Source organism: Anthonomus grandis, chromosome 2 (genome assembly GCF_022605725.1).
Source record: "Anthonomus grandis grandis chromosome 2, icAntGran1.3, whole genome shotgun sequence".
NCBI lineage: Eukaryota > Metazoa > Arthropoda > Insecta > Coleoptera > Curculionidae > Anthonomus > Anthonomus grandis.
The window spans coordinates 16,747,988-16,766,823 of record NC_065547.1 but is presented as its reverse complement, the minus strand read 5'-3'; the positions used below and the strand labels follow the sequence as shown (position 1 = coordinate 16,766,823).

General features: G+C 35.2%; 1 protein-coding gene across 2 annotated transcripts in view; it reads left to right on the top strand.

Moving 5' to 3' along the window:
• The window catches only part of LOC126750515 (uncharacterized aarF domain-containing protein kinase 5), a 74,572-nt gene that overhangs the window by 18,688 nt on the left and 37,048 nt on the right, over positions 1 to 18,836 (top strand). The window lies entirely within an intron of this gene.

Sequence of the window (18,836 nt, the reverse complement as noted above, 5' to 3'; positions counted from 1 at the left end):
AAAATGATACCTTATTTGAAGTCTGGCAACTATTTAAAAAAGATCAGATGCAACTTAAAATTTATGAAAAAATAGTAGAGTTTTTTGGCAAGGCAGAACTCTCTACAGATTTTTTTGAGACCTGTAAAAATGCTGCCAATTTTTTTTGCCTAACAATGAATAGATATTGGCAAGCATGTCAAAGGAAAAAAGATGTATTTTTAAAGAAAAAGCAGTACTTTTTTCAAAGTAATATCGATTTGTGGGATGTTTTGCTGGATTTTCAACGTCAAGAAGTGTCTCGAGTATTACCTCAATCGAGTCGCGGTCGTCCTTTCTCGAAGAACAAAAATAAGGCGGGTCGAAGAATTAATAACTTCTAACAGTTACGAAGAGTTATATTTTGCAGTTGAAGAATCCGCGAGAATTTCTGGTGTAAGAAACTAGCTTAAAGCTGAGAAAACAATCAGTACTGAAGAGGCTTTATATTTCGATTTGAATTTGCCGGAAAGAAAGTATATAATTTTGCGGTGTGCGGTTAATTCTACAGGGTGAGTTTTTTAAAGTGTTACAATGCGATATGTCAAAAACGGCTGCAATTTTTGTTTGACATTTCAAGTATACCGTGGGCACTTTTTGTGATATTTTTGACATTTGTCCCTTCACCCCCCTAAGAGGGGGGAGGGTCACTTCCTTATTTTAAATGGAATGACGTGTTTTTTATTCTTAAATACGAATCTACATAGAATATGAAGTCTGTTTACAAAAAATTTTTAAAATTGCTCTGCTGGTTACGGAATTATGATCAAAAATGTTTTGATTAAATTTAAAAATAATTCGAATATTCTACTACAGTAAAAACAAATTATTTCCTACTTTTTAACTATTTATCGTCTATGTATTATGCCTAAGGAGCTGTTCGAAGTGACCGCCTTCGACTTCGAAACACTGTCTTATCCTTTCTTGACATGAGTTTCGTACCCGCTGTAACATTGCTGGTGTCACTAATGAACAAGCAAAACGAATCCTGTTCTTCATGTCCTCTGGAGTTGTAGGTGCACTAGCCATTACTTTGTCTTTTATAAATCCCCATAAAAAAAGTCAAGGGGGGTCAAATCTGGCGAACGAGCAGGCCAGTTGACAGGACCACCTCGACCAATCAACCTGTTTTCAAAAATCTCATTTAAATGACCTTGGAAAAAATGCGGACCAATAACTCTATCCTCGAAAATACCACACCATACGTTCACAGACCAGGGATGTTGATTTGGTACAGTTCTCATCCAGTGAGGATTATTTGCTGCCCAGTAATGCATGTTGTGCCTGTTTACCTTTTAGAAAAACAAACAACCAAAACTTGAATATGTTCTAATTTAAAGTTAAATCTTACCTGCCCGCAATTATTAAAAGAAGCCTCATCATTTTTGTTGAAATCCAAGTGCAAAAATTAATGCGATTCTCAAAATCATGTCCGTAAAGCTCTTGATGAAGTGTAATGTGGTAAGGATGAAACTTGTACCGGTGCAGAATTGTTATAATTGATGATTGACTAATTCCAGCATCTAAAGCAAGCCGCCTGGTACTGATTTGAGGATCAATAGCTACTGCTCCTAATACAGCAACTGCCTTATTTTCATCTGTTTGCGTTTTAATCCGATTTCGTCGTTTACTTTTTAGACTACCAGTCATACGACTTCTGGTCTCCAGTCTCTTAAAGGCTATATGAGATTTTGGAATATCCGGAAACCTCTCGGCCCACACTACTGCAGCCTCCCTATAATTTTTTCTGCACTCCCCCAAAATTACAACATATCTACTTCTACACTGAAATTCGCTTCCATTTTTTTCTTTTTAAACACAATTCGAATTATTTTTAAATTTAATCAAAACATTTTTGATCATAATTCCGTAACCAGCAGAGCAATTTTAAAAATTTTTTGTAAACAGACTTCATATTTTATGTAGATTCGTATTTAAGAATAAAAAACACGTCATTCCATTTAAAATAAGGAAGTGGCCCTCCCCCCCTCTTAGGGGGGTGAAGGGACAAATGTCAAAAATATCACAAAAAGTGCCCTCCGGTATACTTGAAATGTCACCAAAATGTCAAAAAAAAATTTGCAGCCGTCTTTGACATATCGCATTGTAACACTTTAAAAAACTCACCCTGTATACATGAAAATTGCTTTCCCGGTTTGTTCAAAATTCGCTAAAAAAAAAAAGAATTACTTCCAAAAGAACTTATATCCAACAATAAAAATAATAAATTGTTGAAGTCAAACGTCGTTCACAGTATTCAATTCAGATGATTTCATTCAGTCAAACATCGAGAATTTTAAAAGATAGGATAACGTCTCATAAAAGTGATTGTAGATTGAAAAAAACTCTTGCGCTTTAGCCCAACATAATAGTAGTACTGGATATAATTTTGGTTATGAAGAAACAAAAATCTTAAATATAGAACCTAAACTGGTTAAAAGAAATTTTTTGGAGATGGTAGAGATTTATTCAGATCCAAATTGTATCAATAAAAGAATAGACATAGAAGATTTAAGTGTAATATATTCTAATTTACTAAATAGGAATGTCTCAAACAATTCACAAAACGATACCTCTCTTTAATTCTAAGGGTATTTATGATTTAAGACATAGATTAAAATCTAAAATAATTAAAATGAATTAAATATAAAATAAACCTCTAAAATACATAAATTCTTTTTCAAGATTTTCTTTTCTCTAGTGATCTATTAATCAAATGCCTAATATTGTTAATTTGAAAATTGTTCCTAAACTGAACTATATTCAAATCAAACATTTTTTAAAGGATCAATTATTGTAGTAAAATATTTTCAATACTAAAGTGGATTTAATAATTTATAATAGTGTTTAGTATAGTGAGATTTATTATAATTTTTTAATAATCTTTTTTATTTTTGTGAAAGGTCACTAATTAATGACTCCCAAGGTTTTAATTTTGATCGAAATTTTAATAAAACAATTTAAAAACCGTTTTTACGTCTTTATAACAAAAAAACCTAATAAGAACGATTAGAAGAATACAATAGCAATTTTTATGCATTGTTTCAATAACATAGTTACTAATTAGTAACACTCAGTACATCAAATAATATTTAATAGCATAAAGTACAAGCAAATACCATCATATTAAAAAAACGGTCTCCGGAAATACGAACGTTGAACGACACGGAGACTTTTTAAAAAACAATTTTATTTCTTAAAATACAAATTGACATTATAACGTGCAGCAACAGAAACAATGAGATAAAGCGACTTAAAATCTAAGGTTTGTATAAGGCAAAAAGTACTGATGTAGCCAACCCCGCAAGTGGGTAGGTTTACACTGGAGAGTCAGCTCTTCTTAGGCATATAAGTCCTCCCTCCTTAAGAGGCAAACATAATGGAGTGTGTTTGCTCTTCTGGCTCTTCAGGGTTGGAAGTGGCAGGTCCAGGTTTTGGCTTCTGGCATCTTGGAAGCAGCTTCTTCTGGGCAACCACTAGTAAAGTAATAATTATAATAATAATAATAATCAGGGTACTGTTGATTATTGTTGAAGTCTGGATCGGTGAAACGTCGTCAATGGGATGTCGCTGGTTCGCTAGGACGCTAAGTTCATATAAGTCTTATATGTTGACTTGACTTATATTGGGCAACTTGTAAGGTCTGGATACTTGGGGTTTGTAGTCCTGGATTTCTGGTAGTACCAAAGGTTTCCCTTTTACTAGTTTGATATCGTTGGAGTGTTTTTCCATCAAGCTTTATTCCGCAGTTTGCAGGAACTTGGATAAGGGTAGGTTCTTCCAGAGTTATATATTGGTCGGTCGTACATTTGGTAAAGACTTGTGTGTTTTTGGTTGGGATGATTAAGAATTGTCCTTGGGTAACTTGTTCAGCTAGGGGTTGAACAAGATGGGTTTGCAGGGGTGTGCAACTTGTTGGTGGACGTTTTTCCAACAACTCAATAGTGCAACTATCCTGAGGGTAAAAGTTCTCTAGGCAGTAGAATGTTTTCTCGATTTCTGGGCATAAGCTGTCTTCAAATTGGATGTCGACTTCTTCTTGTGCCAGGTAGCGGTATTTTGGAATAATGATGGAATTGTTTTGTATGATAGGAAGTAGGTGGTGGAAAGTGGCTTGTTTAAGTTTTAATATAGGGACATGAATTGCGAAAATTATTTTATTACTTGAAAAACTTACTTGTGTTCCAAGGAATTGATAGTACGAAAGAATGTTCTTAAAATTTGGCAAAGCTCTAGGATCGTAAATAGTTTCCAAGCATTCCATCATTTCTCTGATTTCGTTTACCGAAATTACAGAATTGTGTACAGCATTAAGCTTTGCGAAGGTGATGGCGTTTTCTAGATTATCCAAAAAGTTTATTAAGTTTTGGCAATCTAAATTGATTTGAGAAATGACACCTTCGAAAGAAATATAAAGATACTGTAACGAAATTCGGGAACACACCTTTATTGTCAACGTCAAAAACACTAACCTAACTCGCCTTGACTGTCGTTTAATTGTTTCCAAGGTAAAAACTGACTAAACAATTAAAACTGAATGATTTGTCACGAAGCGCGTCCTTTTTAAAACCCGATGGAACAGTTTCGAAATATTTAGAATTATCTTCATTGTTTTTGCCCAAAGAGACCAATAATTTTAGGAGAATACTGACAGTCAAAGCAAGCAAGTATACAAATTCTAGAAAATTAGAACTACAGGGATTTACAATAATATAACCTAAATAACCTAAATTGAGGCCAAAATGGGGCTCTCAAACAAGATGAACTACTTAAAAACTAAACACTATAGATGAAAATAATAAACCAAACGTAAGTAGAACCCTAAAGAAACCCTACGAATCAACTTTAACTACAGAATACTAATAAAATTGTACAAAAACTAGCAGAATAATTAACGTATTTACATTTTCATAATACTGCTCCCCTCTCAAGTTTGATCGTCCCGATCAAACATGGGACCACCTGAGTCATGATAGGGCGCTAGCCGGACGATGTTTACAATTTTCATCTTCGCTGTCGGATGTCGTTGGATACGGTACACCACGTCGTTGATTCTGGTGACCACATTGAATGGACCTTCCCAATCCTTCTGGAGCTTTGGTGACTTGCCCTTCGTCCTCCGTGGATTGTATAACCAGACTTTATCCCCAGGATTAAAACCGGTAGAATTTGCCTTTATGTCATAACGTGATTTCATTCTGTTACTTTCTAGATGAAGTTTATCCCGTGCTTGTTCGTGAACAATTTGTAAACGCTCTTGTAAATGGTCGACGTACTCCTCAAGGGTTTCAGACTTATGGGGTCTTCCAGTAATAATGTCCAAAGGTAAACGAAGTTCATCACCGTAGACAACTTTTGCCGGGCTTTTTCCAGTTGACTTGTGGATAGAAGAACGATATGCCAATAGGAATGGTTGTATACAGGTATCCCAGTCGGTTTGCTTAGAGTTTACTACCATCTTTAAATAGGTTTCAAATGTGCGGTTAAATCTTTCAACCATTCCATCAGACTGAGGGTGTAGTGGGGTTGTACGGGTCTTATTGATTCCCAGCAACTGGCATACTTGTTGGAATATTTGTGACTCAAAGTTCCTTCCTTGGTCTGAATGTATTTCTCTGGGTACACCAAATCGACAAATCCAGTTCTGGAACAGCACTTCAGCTACTGTCGTTGCTTCTTGGTTTGGAATCGGATACACCTCGGGCCACTTACTAAAGTAATCCATAGCAACAAGAGCATATCGGTTTCCGGAGCTACTAGTAGGAAAGGGTCCTGCTACGTCTATGGCAATTCGTTCAAAGGGTGCACCAACAAGATACTGCATCATCTTTCCTCTTGTCCGGGTTTTTGGGCCCTTGCTTGACGAACACTGCTCACACTCTCGGCACCAGCGTTCAACATCTTGATGACTGTTCAGCCAGTAAAACCGTTCTCTCACTTTTGCCAAGGTCTTACTAACTCCAAAATGTCCTCCGCCGACACCGCCATGAACAGCTTCAAGGACTTCCGGAATACGTTTTCGAGGAAGGACTGTCAGATATGTCTTTTCTTTTCCATCTACGCTCTCCCAGACTCTTTTTAATAATCCATCTTTTATAACCAATGAATTCCATTGAGACCAATAAGCTTTAAGTTCTGGAGATTTGTCAGAAATGTCTTTCCATTCTGGTTTTGAAATTTCTCGAGATTTCAGTTCGTAAATAAGACCAAATACTGGGTCATCACACTGATCTTGGATTAAACTAGCTACATCCCACTCTTTAGAACTGTGAAGGCCAAGACGATTACAAGTAAATATCTCTGGATGCTGTTTTGATTCCTTTTTAAAACAATGTTGACATGTTTCAATACAGGGTCTTCTCGATAAAGCATCGGCATTTTGGTGATATGCGCCTTTCCTATGTTCTATTGTAAAGTCATACTCTTGTAATCGTTGAAGCCACCTTGCTATTTGTCCTTCGGGATTTTTAAACTGAAACAGCCATTTCAACGAAGCATGGTCGGTTCTAAGGATAAATCGTTGACCATACAAATATTTATGGAAATGTTCAATAGCTTTTACTGCTGACAATAGCTCTCGTCTGGTGACACAATAGTTTCTTTCTGGTTTTGATAACGTTTTACTGAAATAAGCTATCACGTGTTCGCCATCTTCATATTTTTGTGATAGAACGGCCCCAATTCCAACATTACTCGCATCGGTATCCAAAATAAAAGGTTGTCCAGGAATCGGATATGTTAAAATTGGAGATGTGCATAGTGCTCTTTTTAACCGTTGAAATGCTTCTTCACAGTCTGTTGACCAACTAAATACCATTTTGTCCTCCGTGAGCTTATGTAGAGGCTTTGCAAGATTAGCGAAATTTCTTACAAATCTTCTGTAATAGGTACAAAGGCCCAGAAAGCTTCTTAACTGGTGTTTATCAGTGGGTCGTGGCCAATTTTCGATTGCCTCTACTTTATCTGGATCAGTCTTGACACCTTTTTCTGATATTACATGGCCAAGGTATCGAACTTCTTTTTGAAATAAGCAACATTTTTTAGGACTTAGCTTCAGGTTGGCCTCTCGCAGTTTAACAAATACCTCTTGAATATTCTTTAAATGATCTTCAAATGTTTTTCCCAGTATGATGACGTCATCCAGATAAACCAAACATGATTCCCAAGTCATTCCACGTAAAACTGTTTCCATAAGTCTCTCAAACGTAGCTGGAGCATTGCAGAGTCCAAAGGGCATTACTGTAAACTGCCAAAGTCCCGTTCCAGTCGAGAATGCGGTCTTTTCTTTATCTTCTGGATGCATCTTTACCTGCCAGTATCCACTCTTTAGATCGAGTGTTGAGAACCATTGTGAACCTGATAACGTGTCCAGGGTGTCGTCAATTCTTGGTAGGGGATAACTGTCTTTCTTGGTAATGTCATTCAGTCGCCGATAGTCTACACAAAATCTAGTGGATCCATCCTTTTTCTTTACTAGCACAACTGGAGATGTCCAAGGACTCTGAGAAGGTTCTATCACTCCTTGTGTCCTCATTTCTTGAAGCATTGAGGAAACTTCTCCTTGTTTAGCTATCGGAATTCTTCGAGGTGCTTGTTTAATCGGAGCATTGTCTCCAGTGTTAATTCGATGCTGCACCAAATCAGTTCTTCCCAGGTCATTTTCGTGCAAGGAAAACACATCTTGATTTTCTTCAAGAAGACGTCGCAATTTACTACACTGGTCCATGGTTAAATTGGCAGATGATTCTTCAAATAGGTTTTGTAAACATACAGGAAAAGGTCTGTTTGAATAACGACTTCTATCAGCATTTTTCATGACTGCCACTACTTCAGAGCATACGCCAATGTTCTCTCCTTGTTTCAGGTGTTGATCATATCCTTTTAAATTTACCATTCGAACCAAAACAGTAGATTTCTTCTGCGTAGATAAAGTCTTGGCTGGAAAAATTCCTTTACCATATAGTTTGCAGTTTTCCATGGGCTCAATCAAAACAGTTTCTCCCTCTTTTCCTCCAGTTGTAGCATTAATCACCACCTCTGAATTTGCTGGTATGGTAATATCCTTGAATAACTTAACGACTCTGGTATTTACTTTATCTTCATATAGGTGGTGCATAAAAATCTCTTCATTTCTCGTCGTCAATATCCGGTTATATACATCCATTTTAAACTGCTGAGCATTCATAACATCTAATCCTAATATGACATCATCCATGATTTCTGCCACTAATACTGGCTGTTGAAATGTTGTTAAGCCAATGGTGACTGTAGCTTCATGCAATCCAAGAATCGGGATCCTTTTTCCATTTGCAGACTCCAGAATTAAATTGGGTGGTGCTGAAAGCCTACAGTGTGCTACGATGTTCGGCTTCACGATAGTATGACTTGATCCTGTATCCACTACCATCTCACATTCACGGCCGCATATTTTTCCCGGTACTACCAAGCTCTCTCCAGGATGTGGCAGCCGGTTTAGTCTTATACGTGGGGCTTGGTAGCACCCATCTCTTAAAGGCTTGGGGCATTGACGTTTAAGGTGCCCCTCCTCATTACAATTCCAGCATTGCAATGGTCTTTTAGGTTTCCTCGCTAATAATGATTCAATCTTCTTTAGGCGATCTTCGAGATCACTTTCCGGAGTTCTGATTTGTCTTATTCGTGTCTGCCTTCTAGTTGCTTGAAAAGCTGCCTCATACTCTAGTCCATGGGCCAAAGCTTCTGAAATACTTTTATGATGAGCCATCCTTAGGGCGTGGTTAGTATCTGGATCTCGAACTCCGTCAATAAAATAATTTATAGAAATTTGTTCTCGGAACTCTGTTGGGGCTGAAGGGTAAGCCAGATTTACTAATCGAGCAACATCGGCCTCAAACTGTTGAAGTCCTTCCTCGGGTTGTTGTCTTCTAGATTTCAATTGAGCCTGGTACACTTGTTGTAGATGGGCTTCACCGTATCTCATCTCTAAGGTACGCACCAGTACGTCGAAATTGAGCTGATCCTCAGATGGCACCATTCTTAATATTTCTGTAGCTTCTCCTCTAAGGCTTAGCTTAAGATTGATTGCCTTTTCTTCGTTATCCCAGCGATTTCCCCTAGCAGCGGCCTCAAATTGATTTAAATAGGTACTCCATGCTTCTTTGCCGTCGAATTTTGGTGGCTTTACTTTCATCATTGTTTGCATTCTAGGATCGGGATAAAGAGGGGTCTGTTTTACTTTCATCTCTAGTTCTTGGATCTTTTTTTGTACTTGTCCCAATTCTTCTTCTACTATTGCTTCAAAGTTAGTCATTAATTGTTTCTGATTCTTCTCCAGATCTTCTTTAAGTTGTAAAACTCGTTCCTCTTGTTTTCTGTCTCGTTCTTCCTGCTCCTTTTTAAGATTATCTTTTAAATTCAGTAAGTCATCTTTCATGGTTCGAATCAGGTCTTCATTTTCTTTCTTCAGGTCAGATTTAATTGTCTTAAGTAAATCTTCCTGTTTCTTATCTCGCTCTTCCTGTTCTTCCCTCTGTTTACGGTCTCGTTCTTCTTGTTTACGGTCTCGTTCTTCTTGTTCTTCCTTTTGTTTACGGTCTCTTTCTTCTTGTTTGCGGTCTCGTTCTTCTTGTTCTTCCTTCTGTTTACGGTCTCGTTCTTCTTGCTTGCGGTCTCGTTCTTTTTGTTCTTCTTTCTGTTTACGATCTCTTTCTTCTTGTTTGCGGTCTCGTTCTTCTTGTTCTTTCCTCTGCTTACGCTCTCGTTCTTCTTGTTCTACTTTTTGCTCGTCAAACTTCCTCAATAGCAGCTCCATCAATTTCTCGGTCTCCATCTTGGCCTGAGTTCTTGTTAAAGGCATCCACTAAAATGAGCTTCCAAATATCCTTTACTTCTGACACCAATTGTAACGAAATTCGGGAACACACCTTTATTGTCAACGTCAAAAACACTAACCTAACTCGCCTTGACTGTCGTTTAATTGTTTCCAAGGTAAAAACTGACTAAACAATTAAAACTGAATGATTTGTCACGAAGCGCGTCCTTTTTAAAACCCGATGGAACAGTTTCGAAATATTTAGAATTATCTTCATTGTTTTTGCCCAAAGAGACCAATAATTTTAGGAGAATACTGACAGTCAAAGCAAGCAAGTATACAAATTCTAGAAAATTAGAACTACAGGGATTTACAATAATATAACCTAAATAACCTAAATTGGGGCCAAAATGGGGCTCTCAAACAAGATGAACTACTTAAAAACTAAACACTATAGATGAAAATAATAAACCAAACGTAAGTAGAACCCTAAAGAAACCCTACGAATCAACTTTAACTACAGAATACTAATAAAATTGTACAAAAACTAGCAGAATAATTAACGTATTTACATTTTCATAATAATACGTTTTATTTATTTCATTTTCTATATACATTTGTAGCATGTTGATCCCTTTTTCTAACTTAATTTGATTATTTATAAGACTAGATATTGTGGAATTATAGTTATCAATAAGTTTCTTTGACAATGACATTTGCGAGTTTACCGTCTTGACTAAATTGTCTTTATCTTTTTGCAAACTTATTATCGCGTCAGTATAGTATTTTTCATCGTCGGCATCAAGGGTGCCAAATAGCCATTTGCTTATTTTTCCTACTATGTTGAGCAGACCTCTTTTAGTCCTGCCTGTGGGTTCAAGATTTAACAATTTACTTTGAGTAATATTAATTAAATACTCGGTTCTGAGTATTAAGCCATGGGTTAGGCCAATAAAATTTAAGGGATGATTCGATTTTCCTTTAGAGGTTTGAGCCTTTAATTTGTTAAAATATACTTGTATATTATTTAGTTGTTGTTTTAGCAAGTGTGTGTCAATAAAATGGAGAAAGGTGTGTTTAGTGTAAATTATCTTAGATGGTCCTAATGAAATAGGAAGAATAGGGTTTTTGATAGAGGTTAGTTTAACGTCGTCGCTGTGTGTCAGTTGAAGTACCTGCGTTATCAGTAGTGTCAGTATTGGAAAGATCTTCAGGTCCATTTTTGTCCTGTAAAGATTGATTTTGTTTAATTTTTGGTTTTCGTGCGAAGTTTTTATGATAAGTTCCCGAGTTAGTTTTTAACTTTATCGAGGACTGATCTTTTATTATAGTCTTCCTGAATTTAGGAAGGGCTTTACTTCGTAATTTAGTTCTAATATAAGCGGGTTTAGACACATCGAATTTAGGGGGTTCTTCACGAATTTCATTTCTTCATGATCCTTTCTTTAATAGCTTGGTTGTTTTCTGCTATTTTATCGTAAATCTTTTGACAGTTTTTTTTTGATTCGTTATTGATTTTGAACGAGTCGATGTGAATTTGTTGGAACGGTTTCGAGGTAGAAGGGGTCAGATTGAATTTTATGGCGGGTGGATTCCTGTCATATTTATTCTTTTGACATATCTCGCAAAGATTAACATATTGTTCGATATCTTCAACCATTTTGGGCCAATAAAATCTAGCAGTTAGAGCACATTTCATTTCTGAAATTCCTCTATGGCAAGTCTTAGTAGTGTGATAGAGTCTAAGTTTTTCTTGCTGATCGTCCTGAGTTTCGATATCTTCTAGGAATATCGTACTTTGAACAAACTTAAAGGAGGAGTTTACAAAAAGTTCTTGTATGGTTCTCGTAAAGGTTTGAGCTAGAGTTTCCGTTCGAAAATAGAATGCGTATAAAGGTTTTGGCTCAATAAATTCTTTTAAGAATCGAATTATATTGGGAATTAGGTTATTTCTAGGGATGACTACTAGAATCCTGGTATTTTGAAATACCTGTGAGATTTGGCATTTGAGTGATTCTATATCACCTTCGGTAAGGAGAACTTGGTTTTTATACCCGTTGAGTATTCTTTCAGTAAGTGGAAAATTAAAAATTGGGTTTTCAAGAGATGTATGTACAGTCTCTAAGTCTGAATTGTCCAATTCGGGAATTGGGGAGAATTGTCGTGATTGGATCAAATCTTCAATAGTTCCTCTTGGTGAAACTCGAATGTCTTGTAATATTTTTATTTTACTCGTCTTTTTAGTGCCAAGGATGGATGCTAGTTCATCGTCGTCAAGTATAGGTAGGTCGTTTGATGCTCGTAAAAATCGATTTATTGTTTCGTCTATATCGCCATGTTCATTTGCAACAGAGGAGGTCTCTAGGGCATTCAAATCTATGGGTTTTTTTAGTTTCTGGATTCCTTGAAAGAGCGTCGGCAGCTTGGTTTTGTTTGCCCTTTTGATATTTAATGAAATAATCAAACTCTTCGAGTTTGAGGCGCCATCGAACTAATCGACTATTTGGTTCTTTAAGGGAGTAAACCCACACTAGTGATTTATGATCATAGTATGGTGAATTTGTGACCGAATAAATATGGTCGAAAGTATTTACAACCCAACAATATACAAGACTATGGCTAAAAGCTCTTTCTCGATGGTGGAGTAATTTATTTCCGCTGGGTTTAAAGTGCGGGAAGCATAACTAATTGGGTGTCCATTTTGAGACAATATGGCACCAATGGCGTAATTCGAAGCATCTGTTGTAAGTTCGAATGGTTTTGTAAAGTCAGGGTAGGCTAATACCGGCTCTGAAATTAAAAGGGATTTGCAAAGTTTTAAACAATCGATAAATTCTTTATTGTGGATTACTTTTTCGTTTTTCTTCAAGCATTGGGTAAGGGGTTTTGTAATTTTTGCAAAGTTTTTAATAAACTTGCGGTAATACCCAAGTAGGCCTAGAAATTGTTTAATTTCTCTTGGAGTTCGAGGGATTGGAAAGTTTTGGATTGCTGAAATCTTTCTGGGGTTAGGTTAAATTCCTTGAGGTGTCACAACATGACCTAGGAATTCAACTTCTTTTCTGAGGAACTCACATTTATCGATTTGGATTTTTAATTTGGCTTCTCTTAATTTAGAAAACAAAAGTTTGAGGTTTTGAAGATGCTCTTGGAGGGTTGTACTGAAAATGATGATGTCGTCCATGTATACCATGCATACTTTATTTTGAAGATCTTTTAGAACTTCGTCCATTACGCGTTGGAAAGTACTAGGGGCATTTTTAAGGCCGAAGGGCATCCTAAGATATTCGTAGTGCCCGTTATCTACAGAAAAAGCGGTTTTTTGGATTGAATTCTGTGCCATTTCAGTCTGATGAAACCCGCTGGCTAAATCAAGGTTGGAAAAATATTGTGAACGTCCTAGTTTGTCAAGTATGTCAGTGATATTAGGGATTGGATAACGGTCGTCTATTGTCTTTTCATTGATTTTACGGTAGTCAATGACAACACGCCATTTTTGTTGTTTGAATGCGTCCAATTTCTTAGGCACAATCCATATAGGGGGAACTCCATGGACTAGTAGAAGGTCGGATTATTCCTTTCTCGAGCATATCATTTATTTGGGATTTTATATCATCCTTGTGGACATAGGGGTATCTTTATGACTTAGTGTGTACAGGGACCTCGTCGCTAGTTTTTATTTCATGCTTTACTTGCTTCGTAAAGGAAAGTTCTTCTCCTGGTTTATAGAATATATCTTTGAATTCGGTGCATAAATTAATTATAGCAAGGGATTCTTCAGAGTTCTTATGCTTTGAACGAATAAGATTTTTTATATCGTTATTGCATGGTGAATTTTGAAAATATTTATTTTTTGAAATTTGCTTAATACATTCGTATGAGAAAAATTCAAAAGTGTCTGATTCAAAAGATTCGACATTAATTGGTCTGTTTAAAGTTGCATTAATAATCTTATCAGTATTGTTTATTATTTCAAGGGTTGCATGACCATTTTTTGCACAGCTAGTGGGATAAAGAGCTGATCAAAGTACATCGAAGGTACTAATATTTCGCCTTCGTATACAGAAACAGGTAGACTTTTTACTGTGCGTTCGTGAGGGTTCAAAGATAAGGTGATGTTAACGTCCTCGGGTCGTCGAAATTTAAATAATATTGTTGTTTCGCTGTTACAAAGTATTTGATTATTAAAGTCAATGTTTAGGTTTGTTTTCAGTAAATCTGTGAGCCCGATTACTCCGTCAAAATAATCATGGAAATCAAAAAGTATAAAATTTATTTTATGGTCGATTCCATATTCTGACAGTAAAGGGATTGTAGCTTGATACTGAGTATTTTTGCTACCTACAGCTGTCTTTATTATGTTTTTAGAGTTATATATACAGGAAATATTTTTCTGCAATGTACGGTTTTAGTATTGATCTACTACTACCAGTGTCGATCAACAATTTTGTTTTGGGGGAACTAACTACAAGATAAGGTAGCGAGTTATAAGAAGAAATATTTATTTCTACTATGTTATTTGGTCTGTTATGGATAGGTCTTGAAAATGTAGAGAGTCAGTATTATAGATTTCATTTGAATGTTGGGGATTTTTCCCTTGTTTTTTTAATTCCACATTTGATCAATTTCATCAAAATAGTCTTGAGCATAATCTGTTTCCCAATTATCAGCATAATTGGTGCAATATGCGCCTTCATAATTATCGTAATATTCTCGAGAGGATTCAGTATATTATTGGTGATTTAATTCCTGGAATGTGAAGTTGGGTTTTACATTTGGATTTGTTTGGCAATAGTTGCGATTTCCATACTGTGGGGGTGGTCTGAAACTTCTCATAGAAGGATTTCTAGAAGTGGTGGACATTGGTTCTGGTTTTGGTAAATCCCGCGGATTTATTTGACCGGGTTTGAAGACATTTTTTGGTTTTCCAAAAACTTGACTGTTTGTGAAATATTTTTGGGGTGGTAACTGCCTTGGGGGTGGCATGTTAACAGGGCCAGTTGGAAATTAGGAAGTTTGCATTTGTGGTGTGAAAGAGTTATGTTGATTAGGAAACTGTGGTGTTTGATAGTACTGTTGTTGATTGGGTTGTGAATTAAACGAGTTATTGTAATTTTGTCTGTTATATGACTGAGGGTTACTCGGGGGATTACTATTCCTAAAATTATTATATACATTAGCATTGTGACTAGATTTTTGAAACTTATTTGTTTCGAAACTGCCATAAAGCCTTTCGAAATTTTCGAACTCTTTAATATAGGCCATTGCGTCTTCAAGACTGGCGGGCCTTTTTAGATGCATATTATTTTTTTGAATGCCTGTACAGCCTGCAATAAAAGTGTTAGGGCAGTTTTTCCATAATGTTTAATGTGGCATAGTTTTTCATTAGTACTATAGCTAGAATCATTACCTATTTTTTGAGCAATATCGCTTCTTAAAAGTTGAAGTCTATTACCAAAACTTAACAAATGTTCATTTTTGTATGGTCTGGTTCTAACTAACTCTTGAGTTAGACAATCCAGATCTCTACGGTCTGAAAAGCATTGTATTAAAGCATCACGTAAAGTAAACCAATCAGTTATTTCGGCGCGGTTACCGACTAAACTTTCAGCTTTATTAATTAATTTTTCTTGGATACATTCGAATATATGTTTATTTAATTCCTCGTCGTTGAGATTCCTATAACTATCAATAAAGCTTTCGCACCTACTAATAAATTTATTAGGCTTATTGCAATCACCATCGTAAGGCTTAATATTGCTTAATTTAGATCTGAAAAGATCCCAATTTACTTTGGGGGTAGTGATGGTGGAGTAATTTCTATAAGTTTTTCTATTAAAGATAAATCACTGAGTGAAGTACTCAGTTCTTCTATATCGTTCATAAGAATGATAAAATGTTCTAAAACTAAATGCGATCCATGCGCTTGAGATTAAAATTAAATACGATCAATTCGCTGAAACTATCAACTAACAATGCATTCAATGTGCTGGAAATAAAATCTATATGCGTTTAATTCGCGAAAATTCCTAAATATCCCTATAAATTCCTTAAACAGAGGGTTTATAGAGGTGAAAGGAAAAGGCACTTACTGCGTGACTTCTTCTTCCCGTGATCTCTTGAATCTGCCTACAGAGGTGTCAGGTGTCGCTGGTTCTTCTGGATTGCACTATTAGTGTTGGAAAACACTCCTACAAGTCTTTGTTTTTCGGCACGATTTCCGTACGGTACGAAAATTTTGTAAACCGGATTTTTTTGACGACTAGGGCACAATCCTACCGACTGCGCCAAATACGAACATTGAACGACACGGAGACTTTTTAAAAAACAATTTTATTTCTTAAAATACAAATTGACAGTATAACGTGCAGCAACAGAAACAATGAGATAAAGCAAAGTGGTAGGTTTACACTGGAGAGGCACTTCTTATTAGGCATATAACTCCGGTATGCCACGATCATTTTTTGAACTTTTTGTAGCGTTCCATGTCCCATTTCGCCAATAATATACACGGAGTTAGTTCATTTTTGCTTTGGTTTAAATTAAAAATCTTTGAAATTAAATAATATGTAGTTCTGTATCTAAGTAAACCAACAAGGATGTGGCCTCATAGTAGACTTTCATAATTAAATGTCAACTTAAAATTTAACTTAATTTAAGTATACTTATAACCAATTTCCATTGTACAAGCAAACCTACAAAAGTAATTATATATTATTTTTTTCTGTGAATTTGCAGCCCTGAAAAAGGAAATAAACATTTTCGAAAGCTTGGGGGTAACTTAAAAGGCATTTTATTTCAACAATAGCCCTCATCAGGACCGATACCTCAAGAAAATTGTTAAGTTGTTAAAAATTTTTGTTATATATATATATAATATATATATATATATGTGTGTTTTTTTAATATGGATTGTTTAATTCTTAAATTTACCATGAATTGCATGTGACCATTATTTGTTAAACACCTTGTAACTCTAAAATTCAATAAATAAAAATTTATTTTAAATAATAAGTTCATGAACGAAATACTAACTTGGCCAAATTCCATCTTTATTTATTAAAACTTATATGTAAATATAATAATTTTAAATCTTGACTTAATAAAATATTGGTAACATAAATTATGAAATTAATTCAAAATTTAAATTACATTAATTTAAATATGTACCTTTTTCCCGAATAAATATGAGTCAAATACACTATACGAATAATATCTTGAATCCCTGAGAAGAAACAGGAAAACGTCCTTACTCTCGTAAAGAAGTTAGGTTCTTTCATTGGGAGTAACATTCAAGATGACAATATCGTGTCATAGGATTGCCAGATATGCTAAGGGTACAAATACTTCAACCTAACCCAAAAACCTAGGGGTCAAATTTTCATCCGTAGCTAAAAGAAACGAATTTATTAATGCCGCTAAATTGAAAAGAAATCATGGGTTAAAGGCAACAGACTTAACAGACAGGCCCAAAAATATTTGTCAACGAACACCTTTCGCCCTACTATAAGCAACTTCACAAGAAAGCTAGAGAATTTTGTAAAAATTCGAACTTCAAATTCTGCTGGGTGAAAGAAACGAATGTTTTCAGAAAGAGGGATGAGAACAGTAAAGCCATTAATATCATTAATGAGCACACTCTGTCTTCCGTGCTAGCATAACTATAAACCATATCTTCTTATTTGTATTTTTGTAATTTCTTGTGGCAACTTACAAATTTTTTGTTTAATGACTTCGTCGCAGCAATTTTTTGTTTATTACCAAAACACCAGAGGCCTGCTACAGTAGACTTTTATCAGTCTGCCTGTTCCTGTCTATACGACTCTATCTCAATAACACAACAAAGTATTGGTTGAATCCCAACGTTTTGGACTCGGAGTTGTTTCCTAACAACTATAACGTTTTTAGACTTGATAGGAACGCTAACATTAGTAGCAAAAGTTATGGTGGTGGTGTCTTATTGGCGATTCGTAACATATACCACACGAAACTTCTCTCTAAGTGGTGTAATTCTAACACAATAATCGAAGACATATGGGTGAGTGTTACTTTAGAGGGGGGCAGAAAATTATTTTTATGCACTGTTTATATTCCACCTCATGCGGCAGTAAATAACTATCTAAACTAGAAAATATTATAGCACTAATATTAATAGTTATTTTTTAATAATGGGTGACTTTAATTTACCTAATTTAATATGGTCACATAAACCGAATGTTAAGGATTTATTGTCTATCAACGCCACTGATCCTTGCAGCAAAGCATTTTATGATGCTTTTTACTTCAATAATCTAAAGCAACTTAATCACGTCTTTAATGCTCGGGATAAGATTCTGGATCTTATTATGTCTAATTCTACAAAAGTTATTGTAAATAAAAGTATGGATCCATTTGTGTCTGAAGATAGCCATGACATGTTTTTGGAAATAAATGTTAATTTAATATCGGAAAAAAACATTGTTAGTAATTCATATACAAAGTTAAATTTTAATAATGCCAATTACGACACTATCAATGAAATTATTATTTTTAATCATTGGGACAAATTATTTACATCTAAAGATAAATATTAACCTTACATGTTTTTATACAGTTTTACTGTTTTAGATAACATTGTTACTAACCACATCCGTAGAATTAAGATCAAACCTTCTATGGTTTTCTAAACACACAATCAATCTATTTAAAAATAAATTAAAGGCACATAAAATCTGGAAGCTGTATCAAAGACAATCTGATTACGACAACTTTTTAAATTTACGCAAAACAGTAAAGATTAATATACGCAATGATTACAAAGATTATATCTATAAAACAGAAATAAACATTTTCAAAGATGTTAAATATTTCTGGTCATTTTTTCCCAACACTGAAATTTAATGATCAGGAAACTTGGAATTGTGTTGACATTAGTGAACTTTTTTCTAAGTAGTTTAGTGGAGTATTTGAACCTTCTGATACACCAACTTTAATTAAGCCTACTCAATGTCAAGAATGTTTTGTAGTTGTTTTGTACAATATTGATATA